The 14828-nt window shown below is 42.5% G+C and overlaps 1 long non-coding RNA gene across 1 annotated transcript; it reads left to right on the forward strand.

Annotated features, from left to right (window-relative positions):
* The first annotated feature begins 11396 nt into the window (after positions 1 to 11396).
* On the forward strand, positions 11397 to 13360 carry LOC118319580. Its single transcript, XR_004796041.1, has 3 exons — positions 11397 to 11534; positions 12488 to 12746; positions 12830 to 13360. It is a non-coding gene; the product is annotated as an uncharacterized LOC118319580 (long non-coding RNA).
* Positions 13361 to 14828: the final 1468 nt, after the last annotated feature.

A 14828-nucleotide genomic window follows, 5' to 3' on the forward strand; every position in this document is an offset into this window, starting at 1 on the left:
CATGACGAAGAGATAAGGAACTATAAATTATTCCAAGCAAACACAAACAGCTATCCGAAAAATTAGACGTGAAAGTGTTTTTGTTCCTCCCCCTTTTTTTTTTTTTACCTCTCTTCCTCTCTCTCTCTCTTTCTATCTCTCTCTCAGCCCACACTGTATCTTTGGAGTGTCTGCCAAATTCTCTATGATATTTCCCTTTGAGAGGGATAAAGAGAGAGGGATGGAGGGAGGGAGGGATGGATGGATGGAGATTTGGGGAGAGAGGGAGTTGGCAGAGGGACTCTGGGAAGAGAGGGTGATGGAGGGGATAGAGAGAAGAGGAAAGACGGAGGCAGGTAGAAGAGAGAGAGAGATCGACCAGGAGAAATGATAAACTAAGGAGTGGATAACGTGAGAGACGGCGAGAGAAAGGGAGAGATGGAAGGAGAAGGCTAAGGCAGCATATTGATCATTACTCCTTCTTTCCTAGAGGGGACGTAGAGGGAGGAAGAATCCCTTTTCAGAGGACCAAATAGGTTCATACACATTTCTACCTCCCCCCCCCCTCTCTGTCTCTCATATAAGCCTAGTGTCTCTTTCTCACACCCACACGCATGTGCTTACTCTCACACACGAGTGCCTGAAAGATTATTTCTGACACGTGACGCTGCCAGAACAGGAAACAAAAAAAAAAACCAAAACGAAACCAAAGAAAAAATGAATCTAATTTTCCTTTCTCCTTGATGCTGTAATTTCCAAAGGAAATGAAAGGAGAGAAACATAAAAATGCCAAAGTTCAGTGAGATGGTGGGCGGAGGGATGTGGGCAACGGGGACTGGAAGCTGCAGACGCGTGCACCTGAATGTCGGTGAACTCCAGGTAATCTCCCTTTCCAGCAGCGGTTCTGCACTGACTTCACACCTGCACCTTCCAATGGTTCAGAATTGTGCTGGCAAGAAATACACAAATGCATGTATCCTTTCTATGTTCAACTTCTATTTTTAAGTTTTGTTTATTATTACTTTTTATTCATATATTTATGCTAGACGGACATTTTCAGACACAGAAACTCTTGGTAACTAGAATGGCACCCTGTAGAGCACATACCGTACCTGCCGTGGCCCATTAGTGACATTTGCTAGATCCATAATTTATATTTGGATCCACTTCAAATTGCACACACTCGTAGATATCAGTCCCCTAAACTAGCCAGTTTAATAAAGATCCATGCATTCCCAAGTAATTTGGTTAAAGATGACAAAAGTCTCGCAACGTTAAAGAAAGTGAGAAGAAATTCCTGTATTGTCCGGTTCCTTCTTGGTCCATTTCCCATCATTCCAAGTTTTGTGGAAATCTGTTCTGTAGATTCTGTGTAATATAGCTGACAAAAAACAAAAAAAACAGACGGGCAGGAATGAAAACATAACCTCCTTGTTAGAGGTTTGGAAAAAAACGTCCATACTATTTAAGGCAATATATCTAACGTATAGGTTTATATTTCTAAATAACTAACCTATGCCAATGTCAAACAACACAGTGTTATTCCTGATTTCCCACTCCCCAACAGTTGTTTTGAGATTGTAGAGAAAAACCCCAGATCAGAAATATCTCTGTTCACTCGGTGCCAGGGAATCAGCACTGGGTCGATATTTGTTAAGAGTGACGCCGCGTATGCAGACGCAAGTAAAACAAAGTCATACCCACATTTACACATCCAAACCTGCCATTTTTGGAGGGTCGTGCAAGCATGGAATGCTCCGGTGACTTCCTGTTTGTTGTCCGGTGCTCTCCAAAGGGCCGCGCTACAAATGTGTTCAAGAGAGTGATTCACGTTTGACAAAAAGCCTGAGCTGGTTAAGGCAGAGTTTTTGTCCTTGTGAACTCTGAAGCCTTTTGGTTGTGGACTCTTTTGTTACTTTGGATTCATGATTGTATTGTTCATTGTTGCCTTCCTAGTGGGTCTCTGCCTTAGTTAAGCTACCTTTTGTTATCCCCCCTGTGTTTGTTTCCGCCTTGAGTTTTTGAGTTACTTGTTTTCAGGAGTCCCTTCCCCTGTGTTGCTTCACTTCCTTTTGCCAGGTCTTGTTTGTGTCCACTTTACTTTGCCGGGGTCTCCTGCCCCTGGGACTGTCTGCACCTGTTGCTGGTGTGTTTCCCCTGTGTTCATTAGCCCTGCCTGCCTTTGTCTTTGTCAGTTCGTCTGTTACTGTCTTTTGTTTCCCTCATTAAATCTCCTTGTTTTCATTGCTCTCTGCATTTGGGTCCTACTTCCGTAAAACCGTGACGGCTCAAAGTATCAGAGATGGGGTGCGGTCCAAATGTCCTTCCTATCTACTATTCCTTGACCTCAGTGGAAAACGTGCTGAGGTCAAGGAAAGGAGTAAAAGAGGACTGATAGGTCTAAGGAAAAGCCAACAGCGCTGATCAGAGAATCCGACTCGACTTTCACTAAACTACATCATCAGGCGACGGCGGATGTTGTTCACGTGCGTCTGCCGTGGTGAAACTACAAATTTCCGACGACGAACTACAAAGAACGCAGTGGCTCCATCAGAATGTTTCAGTGTGTTTTACCACCATGTGATGTCGATGTAAGTGATTCATACTACGTTTACTTACATGTTTACATGCGTCACTTCTGGGTCATATTCATAATCTTCTACTTCTTCTTCTACTTCGGATTGAATCTTTTACGCTCGTGCATGGCGCGTCACGTCAAATATCGCTGCCGCAATGAATTGTGGGGCGTCTATATATCCTTACTCTCACATCCCGTGTACTCTATGCTAAAGTAGATAGGAAAGGAAGCATTGAAGCTCCTTTCCTATGCATTTAGAGAATCCGAACAGCTCTAATCCTGGCTGCTGATCAAATACCTCCGGGTCATCTCAAGAGTTAGGAAACTTCTGAAGCCAATTTGACAATTCGACCGTACCCCTGGATTTATGAGCAGCAGGTGCAACACACTCCTGACCTTGTGCATATTTGAAAAATCAATGAAAGTGATATGCAGTAAAAAAAAATTCACTGAAAAAAAGGAATGAAATACATTCAAGGGATTCCATTAGCTTTGCGTTAATATTGGGCCACAGAGGCCTTCGCTTACTTTTTCTTACCTCCATTTTGAGATATTTCAGCTGAACGTTCAGGTTGTAGAAATCGGTTGCTCGCAGCACTGTTTGTACTGAGTAAAGTCCATTTATCAATTAGTACTCCTGAGTAAAATCATGCCTCAGGATCGGCACATAAATATGTAACGAAGCATTCACACACAAACCTAGACAGCTGGTGCCGTGCAGAAACACGGGATAGAGAAGGGATACTGGAGGGAAAGTGCTTTCAGACATGAATCTTACCCACACAGTCTTCCTTGCCAGCAGGTGCTGTGCCCTCTCCTCCATTTCTTGTCATAACGCTAACTCATTCATTCTTTCATTCATTTTACCTAATTGTGACATTCACACTAAACTCTCCTGCCATTCCGCACCTGCCTGCCAGCTGTCACCATTGAGTTTCCTGCCTCAGCTCCTCACCTGACCCAGTCACACGTCCATTCAACTGCTCCTCATAACCAGATCAGCTGTCAGTGCTCTCTGTCCAAATGTTGTTTACTGATGACCACCTGCTGTGTTTCCCATCACTGGAAACCTGCTTTTTGTTCAGGGAAAGATGCCTTGACCACTCCTGACTTCTTCTCTTAGACACACACAGACACACACACACACACACACACACACACACACACACACACACACACACAGCATGTTTGATCTTGTTATGCAAAATTGGTAACATGAACGGCTTCATTTAGAAGAGAAGGTTAAGAAAGAATGAAAAAAAGAGAGATTGATAAGCTTCTTGGTGAGGGTTAAAAAGGAAAAGGAGCAGTTATTGCAGTAATCCACTAACATTTATTTTTTATTAATATTTGGGAACAGAGTATAATTTGAACGCCTTTTGGTTTCCGCCAATTATTTGTCTTGAGTGTTTTATGATAATGCATCTGAAACCGGCCCAGTCCTCAAACCATGCTAATGCTCCACAATACCACTGAAAGCACATTAAATTATCAAATTGCCAATGAAAACCTTAAAATTTAAAGATGGTTTGATTTCTTGAAATGTATCACAAATATTCTCTGTTAACCCACAGTTCATACCTCACAGTCAAAATAACTCTAACCTTCTTTACGCATTATTTGTTGGATTATTTATTACAAATACAAATTGTACAGCAATTCTTTGTTCAATCTGTGAAAATGCACGTCCCCTTCCCCTCCTCCTTTCCTTGTGCACAAGCACAAATGGCAAAACATTGCAGCTTTCTTTGTTTCCCATATAGAGATTGTAATGTAGCTTTTAAAGCATCGGATGAAGAGGACTTTGCACATTCTGAACTGGATCTTGCATTTTCTTTTTATTAAAAAGTATTCTTCAAATGCTAAACATTTTATCAGTTCATTTTTCTCCGAGTCATCACATTGAGATCATTATAAAAACCAGTGGTCGTCTGAAGGCCGAAACTATGAAACTGAACTGTGAAAATGAGAGTCAAAACATAATTTATCACTGCAAACTCTTTCTGATGTTTCAATTAAAATTTCATTCAAGTGTCTCAATCTCAACACAATTTTAGGTTCTAAAATACAGTTCAGCCCAAAGTGTTCTCAGTCATGACTTGCATTACATGTTATACTGTAAGATTTGAAGCATTAATATAGCAATCAACAACTATTTTCTCTATAAAGATATAGCAGAGTTATACCTCTGAGTGTGTTGTGATCCCAGCTGCACTGTTTTTTGTTGTGGTAGCCGGTACTGTGTGCCGTCTGTAGAAATGCCGATGACATGACGGCTCCCAAAAGTGAAGCCGCAACATCTTGATGGCCACCAAATTCTGGGCCCTATACATTAGCAGTCAGAGGAATATGGGTTTTCTCTCCACACCTATGTTCTCACCCCTGCACCCGTCTCACTGTGAATGGACTGTACTACTCAGACTGCATACACTTTCACTGTCAAAGCATATCCCTAAGCCTCTTTCCATTTTTGGTGTTCAGTGTGAAGAGCAGTGTTTTTTAAGACCTAGGACCTATCATCCCCCAAAGATTATTCAAGAGATTTAGTGTTGATAAAGGTAAATGTTGTATCTAATCAGAATTCTTAAATTGTGATGATGCTGAAAACCTGATTTCTAAACCAGACTTATGAGGAGCATTGGGTTTTCTACATGGTGGCAAACTTCCTAGAAAAGATTCACTCATTGCTATTCACAACTGGGAGGCAGGACACACCTTACCAAATGATTTCTGCAATTGTGTTGTCATCTGTGCTCTTTTTCGTACTTTGAAGTGGGTTGGGCCTCAGTGAAAAATGCTGATGTCACCTTTCTGTGCATCAATACAGAAAGGTGATTTCACCATTTTTCACCTTTTTAACGTTAATTGTAAGACTTGTTTAAGTTGCCAGGAAGCTGCAGCCGATTTTCAATACACTGCAAGTTAAGAAAGCATGTACAACTTTATTACTGTATATATGGATCCACTGTAGTCAAAGTCAAAATATCAGAATATTAGAACAACTTAAATGAGAGAAACTACCTTTGACTTTTAGTCATGACCACCACTTGCTCCAAGTGGCGGAAGAAAATCATACATACTGTACCTTTAAATTAGAATGGCTCTGTTATTTTTGTACTTTTTTCATATTTGTTTATTTAAATCTCAAGTCATTTTTCTAGGTGGTAAGAAAACTGCACAAATCAATCTCAACATACTCCTTCTGCATTACATATTCATGGAGGAAATATTCCTTTAAAGGGGCTTATTAGACAAATAAGACCTCAACCAGATCATGGCCCAGAGCCAACTTAAGTAATCACAGACTTCGCTCTCACCAGTGTTATTACTCTGTGTACTGCACAGTGTAAACAGTTAATTAATGGAAGGGTCAGCGATGCTGGAGAAAGATTGTCGCTGTTTGAGCTCATGAGCTAAGCAAATGTACCATTTCCCTTAATGCTCTTTCAGAAGCTCCACCCCAAACATTCCTGCATTGCCGAGGTGAACCACTGATGTCATATTTGTTGAGTTTCTGAGCAGAAACAGAGCAACCTATTCATCCCTTTTCTACCCCCTGGTGAAACGCCTCACCAATTTTCATGCGGCGCTTCGCCCTTTAGTTATGCAAGAACGTCATCCTCATCTTAATTTCTTCAGATCTTCTCCACTTTGACTGTTTGGCCATCTCTCCTTCTTGACAATGCATCAAAATTAGCTGTAGTCTCTGGTGCTTAAGCACATAGCATTTTCCATATATATACGTTCTCTCGCTCCCACTAACCCCTTTCTCCCTTCCCCACTCCAATGCTCCAGCATTGTGCCACCTGTTGCTGTTGGTTGTTGCCAGGAATAGTGTTGTCTTTTGGGCAGAGAGGCTCTCTTTGTTTCTAATCTACAGAGCCAGGGCTGTGTATTGGAAAGCCAGATTCTTTTTCAGCTCACACATTGAACAGACCTGACCTGGAGTAGATATGAGCAGATTTGAAAAAATAGTGTATTGGATTACAATCGCTGAATATACCTTTACTGGAACCTTTGTTTAATGGATCAGCAGGACAGAATCTCCCCATGTAAGGGCCTGTGGCCTTATGTAGGAAGTATCTGGGATCCACAATATAAAAAATATGTATGCAACAGTAAAAAAGCTTGTGAGAACATGAAGCAGGCAAAAGAAATCCAAAGCTGTAGGTACAAAATGGCACCGACTGGTTACACAAGCGCACAGCTGCTAAGTGGCTGTGCGAGCGAGGCGTAGAAAATCAAACGGCTTTGGATCAAAAGACAAAATATAATTTTTTCTCTGTTTCAGATCACGGTGTGTGTGTGTGTAGGTTTATCCTCACATAGGAAACAGTGTGGGCTGCAAACACTCCGGGCTATTCCGCCTTTTTTGCTTGTGTGTATGCATGTGTGTGTGTGTGTGTGTGTGTGTGTGTGTGTGTGTCTGAGTACATGTGCGAAACAGAAAGAGGAATTGTGAGAGTGGGTGTATGCAGTGTGTGTGTGTCCATACAGTACATGTCTGAGAGAGAGTGTAAGCTGTGGTAGTGGTGTGGGTGTGTGTCAGAGAGTGGGGGAGCGAACGGGTCTTTTCTAAATGAGGGGGAGAATGAGAGATCAGGAGAGAATTAGTCACAGAACAAGATCTCCAGTTCCTCCAATATACAGCATTTCCTTGACGTTATTTTAAAAATTCTTTTCTCTCTCTCTTTATATCCTATTTCCTTTCCTCTCTGTTAGTACATCTGGATCTGTGATTATGCTGCGTACACTTCTGTTCACAGCCTTATTACACAACTAATGCGGTTTGAGGTTAAATATATACATCTAATTACGCGGTCAAAACAATTTAGCTTAAACTATGAGAAACCTGTTAAGAATGGCTAGCTTTCCTCCATATCAAACAGGCCAGTGTAATGCTCTATATAGTGCCAAGCTGTGTTCCTATTAATCTCTTTCCGCTGCATTAAACATAAGCTACTATTGCCGAGTCACAGAGGGGAAGGGAAATATGTGTTAAGCTAACTGGTTTATTAATGACAACAGGGAGATGCAGTAGTAGAGTGGCAGAGGTTCATGTGAACATTATCTGGACCAGATCTGAGGCTCTTTGTTAGTGATCTAAGCACATGGTCTGAAGTACATGGCACAGATGTGTTTGGTGCATCTCCAAATCCACTTCTGCTAATTTAACAGCAGATGAAAAGGTTTGCTGCGCTAAGCACATGGTTCACTAGGGTCTCTTAATTAATCATGAGTGTGTTTTGGGCCACTTCCCATTCCCCACCTTGGTGGGTCGCTATTAGTGCCTACTGGCCGGTAGTAAGAGAGAAAAGGTTTCACCTTGAACAGGAGCAGACCATCTTAGGATGAAACAAGCTTAGTGCACAAGCACTGTGCACATTTATCATCTTCATAATACAGCCTTAAAGTAATAGTGACATACCGCGCCACTGACTTGTTTTTGATCGTCAATAGCACAGTCACTTTGCATGCAAAGTTGAGCTTCATGACAGTGTGAGGGTGGACGTGGCTCCCCTGGTTAAAAAAGCCGGTGAAGAAGCCCCCAAGGGGAAGAGAGACAAAGAGACAAAGACGAGCAGTGAGACAGAAACTGAAATGCAGTGTCACACTGCATTTCAGTTGAAGTATGTTTTGAGTTGTGTTTTAAGCAAAAAGTTACCGGTGAGCGGCTGTTGTCCCGGTGTGTGTTGGGTGACCCGGGGTGGCGAGGATGTTCGCCTGCTCCAGCTGCATCGCCGCGAACCCCCTCGCCAATTGAGCCAACATGGTCACGGACAGCTGCTGCCGCTGCCTTCCATGTCTGGTGGTGTTCGGCCCCACGTTGGGCGCCGATGTGGCAAACACCCTTGCCATCCCTGGTCACCAAACACATCAGAACAACAGCCACTCACCGGTAACTCTTTATTAAAGGTCCCATATTATGACCCTTTCCTGTGCTTAACTGGAAGTTTTGATATACACAAAATATATATTTGTGTTTTAAGTACCAAAAAACATCCCAATATGGTTTATAGCTCTTTTCTCAGGAGCTCTGCAAAGATACAGGTAGATTTTGGCCTGTCTAATTAATATACATTAGCCTTTCTTCTGATTGGCCAATTGTTTTCTGAGGGAGGGCGCAGGGCCAGGCCAACCACCTTCTCAAACACTTAGAACGTTGGTTACATATTGTAACTCTTAGGCGTAGCCCTCTAAGAGCTGTCGCTATTGGGTTTATCCCCTGGCTGAACTGCGATGGACGACAGTGATGAAGCCAACAACGAGACAGTGTTCACCGCTGCTGCCGCCTGAGCGGCGCAATGGTGGGCACGGTCAGTGAGGGAAGTGGTGACCTGTTCACAAGGCGACGGTGTAGTGGGCAGGCGTCTACCTTCGGCAGAACAATGGCCGTCCAGTGGGGGGGACGGCAGGAAAGTCACACTCCCTCCCTTCTCCTACCAGGGTGTGGGGAACGAACCACCAACGTGCCACCAGAGCTTTAATTCTCCCTGGATTCTCGGCCAAGGGCAGGCACACAGTACGGGTACGAGGCTCGAGGAGTGAGAATCACACCTGCATGTGTTTGCTCGACATTTTTCTACTTTTTTGTATCGTCACACTTTGCTTGCTGAAGAAAAAGAGGGAGCAGATTTCAGGTCATTCAGGTGTTTTATAATGTGGGAGTGGACCTGATTAGGGCCCGATGCACGGCACGGGGCGTAAAAGACAGTCTTTACTACTGGGCATGCCCAAGGGATAAACCCAATAGCCACAGCTCTTAGAGGGCGAAGCCAATACTGAATAGAAGTATCTGTGTGTCTGTTCACCGTGCTGTTGGGGGAACGGTAAGGGGGTTTGTCCCGGAGCAAGGCAGCTTTCGCCCTGCAGAAACTATCTCCCTGCTTCCCCGACTACGCAAAATTCATCGGTAACCGATGGTAGGCCGAGACGGAAGTCGCCAGAGCGATCTGCTGAGGGACTGGATGCTGGACAAAGCTGACGTGACGTGGAGCTGCCGCTGGGGCAGAGACGCAGCCGCTGTCACAGCAGCGGTCCGCTCCCTCACCGTCCAGTGCAGGCGGCGTCTCTGCCCCAGCAGCAGCTCCAGGCCGTGGCCCACACTGGTTCCCGATGAATTTTGCAAAGGTTAAATAATTCTGCGTTAGTTCTGGTCTCTTGTATTAATATCCTTAGGAAGCCAGCGTATCCTCGACATTTTGTTGATAGCCCAGCAACGGAATGACCGGGTGGGCCGTGCGGGGAACGGCTGAAGCCAGTGACTGTGTAGCTGAGACGCTACATTCCTATGGAGGTCCTGATGCCTCGTTAAAAAAAGCAGCTTCTGAATGCAGGCTGTGTGTATTTGTCTGTTTATTGACCATTTTGACACTATAAAAATGCCCCTAGACCTTATTTATAATGGGAAAAGCCAGGAAATCTAAATTTTAACATTATGGGACCTTTAAGAACACAACTCAAAACATAGAACATACTGTGTCTCTCTTCCCATTGGAAGCTTCTACACAGGCTTTTTAACCTGGGGAGTGACAATTGAAGTCCGGTGTGCCACCTCCAACCACACAGACAGTTACAACTATTTCAGCAGATATAAACTCAGTGTTTACTGTGGATGTAAAATCACTTGCAGGTAAATGCAAGACTTTTTTTACTGTCAGTGACATGTTCACTGACAGTGTGTAAAGTGGGTCACTGTCATGAAAGCTTGTGCATTACCTGTCGAGGAACAAATATTTTGCCCCTTGTTTTGTTAACCAAACTTTTGAAGCAGTTTTTTAATCGGATTTGACTTGGGATTCCATACGTGCAGTTTTTATTTCCTGGTGAGTTATGGCTCACTCCCAGTCATTGAAAGGATCATGTAAGGATCAGGACTTTGTTCCCATTTTACTTTCCTTAAACTGTTCTTTCTTCCCCACTTCCCTTGTGTGTGTTGTTTGTTTTTATTGACCTGTCTGTGCCTCGGCTACATTGCTCAGCCACCAACAATATGCTGCACCAGGGAGACATTACGTAGCAAATCTTGGTGAGGAATACAGTAGGATCTGTGTTAAACCACAGCCTAGAGCTAATAACGATTCAGTGTCTTTCTCGAGGACTCTTCAGCAGTGAGTGTAGTCCTGGTTCCTGGGTTCCTACTCAGACAAACACACCAGTTTACATAATACATTTACACAATCACGTGGGAATCATTTTCACAAACTTTCTCAAAACATTAAGTAAGAGGCATTTAAACAAACTTCAGTGTTCTTGAAGGAAATACATTGAATTCAGGTAAGAATAAAACAGAAAATGACATTTCACAGAACAAAATATCAGCATTAAAAAATTCTGATTAAAACCTTGACTTTTCCTTTACACATCTATGATGTTCTTGCCTTGCAATAAAGTCTCTCTCTTTCACAGTAATTATTTCAACCACTCTGTATATAACTCTTCAAATAATTGCCACCAAGAGTTATTAAATGGTGGCTGTAAAGCTTCTGTTCAACGTGACGCCTCCTCATTAACATCCACTGAAGTTTCCTAAGATCCCGTCATACAAAATCACTAAATCCAAATATAAACTTCTCAATGTATTACATCAAGCATGGTTTTGCTTGAGAAATTTAACTTTAGGAAGAAGATGGTGTTATTTCATCTTTCTTCTTGTGAAAAAGACAACTTCAACTCCAACATACACGACTATATAGGTTGTTTGTATAATAATAATGATAATAATGATAGCACACAATTATGTTAACAAACACACAGTTGAGTTTCACTTCCTGTTTCATTTCAAGACTTCCTGTTTCTACAGTTCCTGGATCATGCCCATTTGACTACATACCTGTGACCTTGTTTCACATCAGTAGACCCTCATGTGCTCAGTCTATTTCTGCTTCACTGCCTGGTTTTGGGATTTTTGCCTGCTCCTTGCCTGTTTTTGATTGCCTTCTCTGGACTGATTCTTTTCGGTATAAACCTTTGGACAGTGAGTAAAGATATTACTCTTTTACACCTGGTCTCCTATTCTCTATGTCCCATGTAGCTGCCATCCCAATGGGATGATTTCTTTTACAGGAGGACAGTGACCAATACATTAATTGTGATTGAAGTACCACTTTAAATGCAAGTGGTTTGCTGCAAAGAAACCCAGCAATCCCTGGCAATCCAATCTGTATGCAAACCAGATTGTGGTGTTTGGTGTGGCAAGGTTAAACCTGCTCCTGGATGTCTGAAAGTGGAAACCGCATGATGAAATTACTGGCAAGCCAATTTGTTTTTTTGATGAGAATTGGTTTTGGCCCCCATTGACTTGTTCCAACATTGCTAATGAATGGTAACAAGAGATTTCACTTCTGATGTGTCAAAAACTTGTCACACTGGCATAGATAGTTTTGGATAGCTCTCTAACAAACGAGATGTCTTAAAGTTGCCAACCTGCTGTCATGTTAAGACAAAGCTTGAGGAAATCAGTCTTGTAAAAGACAGATCAATTTATGCAAAGACGGGATGAAACCACAAAGGAATGCCTCAAAAGAAAATGAGGATTAGATATGGTGAATGCGTGGACTAGAGAGAGGAACAAAGACAGAAGTGGGAATAGACATGTAGGGAGAGCATGGGGAAGAGAGGAAATTAGGCCAAAATTTGAAGGGATTAAAAATGAGAAGCAGAGCAAGGAGAAATGTTGTGGAAAATGGTGACCCGGAGAAATGGGATGCAGAGATGCGTACATGGACTGACTGTTGCCAGAGAAAAGGCATTCGTGAAGAAAAACCTTGAGAGTTGTTGGGGGAGCAGCAGAGAGATCTGTTTAGAAGCAAAGATGAACAAGTGGGAGAAGCGTGTTGTACTTCAAAGTATATATTCATCTGGGAAGTTTGTGTGTGTGAGACAGAGAGAGAGAGATTTTTCTGTCTCTATTGATTTTTCCCCCCATAGGAAGCAAGCCTCGTTTCTAAGAGCGACACAGAGATATGCACCCCTGAAAGTTCACACTCGGGTGTTGGTGATGATCCAGATCTACCAACCCTGACAAGAACTGACAGCATATGCGTAAGGCGTGGCCATGGTCTCTACACACTCCTGGATTCAATCAATCCTGCCATCGTCTCGCCTCCAGTCTGCAGTATTTAAGACCGGCTCAGTCGCCCACTCGTCGCCAGATTGTACAACAGTGTCAACAGTGGTACTGCACCAGGTCTTATGCCATGAGCTTTCATCAAGTCTCAGTGTTTCTGATTGCTTACCTTGATTACTTACCTTGATTGCTGTGTGCTCCAGGTCCAACGCTGTCTTGCCTCGTCCTGCTCACCACCTCCATTCTACCATTCAAGCTATCTGGATCAGGTCCCCCGAGTCGTTCCTTCGGTTCACCTCTTGAGTTCGCCTACCAGTCCCCGATCACCGCCACACAGCCTGGAGCTCCAAACTCCTTCTGACTGTGAAATAAATTCCTTTACTAACCTCAATCGATCCTTCTTCTGTGCATGAGCGCTCTGCGTTTTGGTCCAAGCTTTTGTTTGTGAGAAATCATGACTGAACCGAATAGATGTATAACAATTAAAATCGACTGTATTTTAACGTTACCTCCTTTTCGATTGCAAATCACCAAACATGTCATGTTTCCATGTCTTTGATCGATATATTACAGGTTTTCTCAATCCATTTGGCACATTTACTGAAACAAACTTAGAATCATCAAAACTCTAAGTACAATCCTCACACCACGAGTTACATTCAGCACACCACTCAATGTGACCTGCAAAAGGTGATTACTCAATCAAAAGAATTAACTCATGTTTCAAATGTGAATAAATCCATCAATGAATAAATCATTATCAAAACAAAAGGTTCCTTTATCATTGCTGAGACCAAGACAGTCAAAATGCAATAATCTCTTGTCAAATGACAGTTTACTCTGAAAGTGTGATAGTTACCCACTATGTAATAATGTCCAATTTCTAACATTGTATATTTAGGCAGGTGAATAGTGTTGATGTCAGCCATGGCGCACAATATACTTTCAACAAAACATTTATTTCTCCTTGTATGTACACACCAGCCAACTGCAAATACTTACAAACTACTGTACAATATGTGCAAGAAAAAGGAAAATATGCTGCAAATGTATCCATCTCATGGGTCATCCACTTTCTCCTCTCTGTCTGGCCACAACATTTTCATTCACATCACACCTGATACCCTCCCTTGCAATGCAACAAGGGAAAAATCTTTTGGCATGACGCAGCCACCCCCTACAACAATCTGTTGTGATATACTCACAACCAGCATCCATTGATCCAGGACGGAGATCGTATACCTTCCATCTCCAAGCAAAAAAGAACTCCTCAATGGGATTTAGGAATGGGTATGGTGGGAGAAACTCCATCAAAACAATGTAGTTTGGCAACAAAACATTCTATTACTGCATTTGAATGATGGGAACTTGCGTTGTCCAAAACTATAATATATGTTGGGAAGTAATTTCTTGCCCACCCCATCTCATTCTCAGAAATAAAATCCTTGGAAAGATTTTCCAGGAAATCGAGGAGACGTTGTGTGTTGTAAGGCCCAATGATGGGAATGTGGCTGAGTACACCATTCTCACATATGGCAGCACACATTGTAATGTTCACTCCACCGTTGGCCTGGCATATCAACAGTGGCTCGGTGACCAATATTATTACGGCCACGTCTCCTGACTTTGGTCAAGTTGAATCCTGTCTCATCAACATATGCAAAAATGTGTGGGGATTCAGCAGTCTTCAGCTCCATCACTCTGTATAAACGATAGAAAAAGCTATTTAGAAAGTTAGAAAATACTGTACAGTCATACAGTTACACACATCCCACATTCTGTAACATATTCTGCATATACAGCAGAGATTACAGCACTGTGTAGTGTACCATGATGCATTCTTACCTGTACATACTGGTACCTCAGCTCATTCACTCTCACCATTCCTTTAAAAAGGTACCTTGTGGAGTTGCTTCATTGCAATGTGATTTCTCTTCAGCACTCTATCAATTGTGGAGAGGCATTTTGAAAAATGCTGTCACCTTGTATGACTGCACTTTGGATATCTTTTAGTCTAATGGCATTGTTTGCTTAGACCATATTACAAATTTCAACCTCTTGTTGAGCAGTGAAAACTGATCTCCTGCCACCACCATGGGGCAGACGCTCAATCATAGACAGAAAATAGAGCACAATAAAGTCAATGTATTCTACATACATTCTGAAACTGCATTGGTTAAGTTTACTGGAATACCAGTGTGA

This window comes from Scophthalmus maximus, chromosome 9 (genome assembly GCF_022379125.1).
Source record: "Scophthalmus maximus strain ysfricsl-2021 chromosome 9, ASM2237912v1, whole genome shotgun sequence".
In the NCBI taxonomy this organism is placed as follows: Eukaryota; Metazoa; Chordata; class Actinopteri; order Pleuronectiformes; family Scophthalmidae; genus Scophthalmus; species Scophthalmus maximus.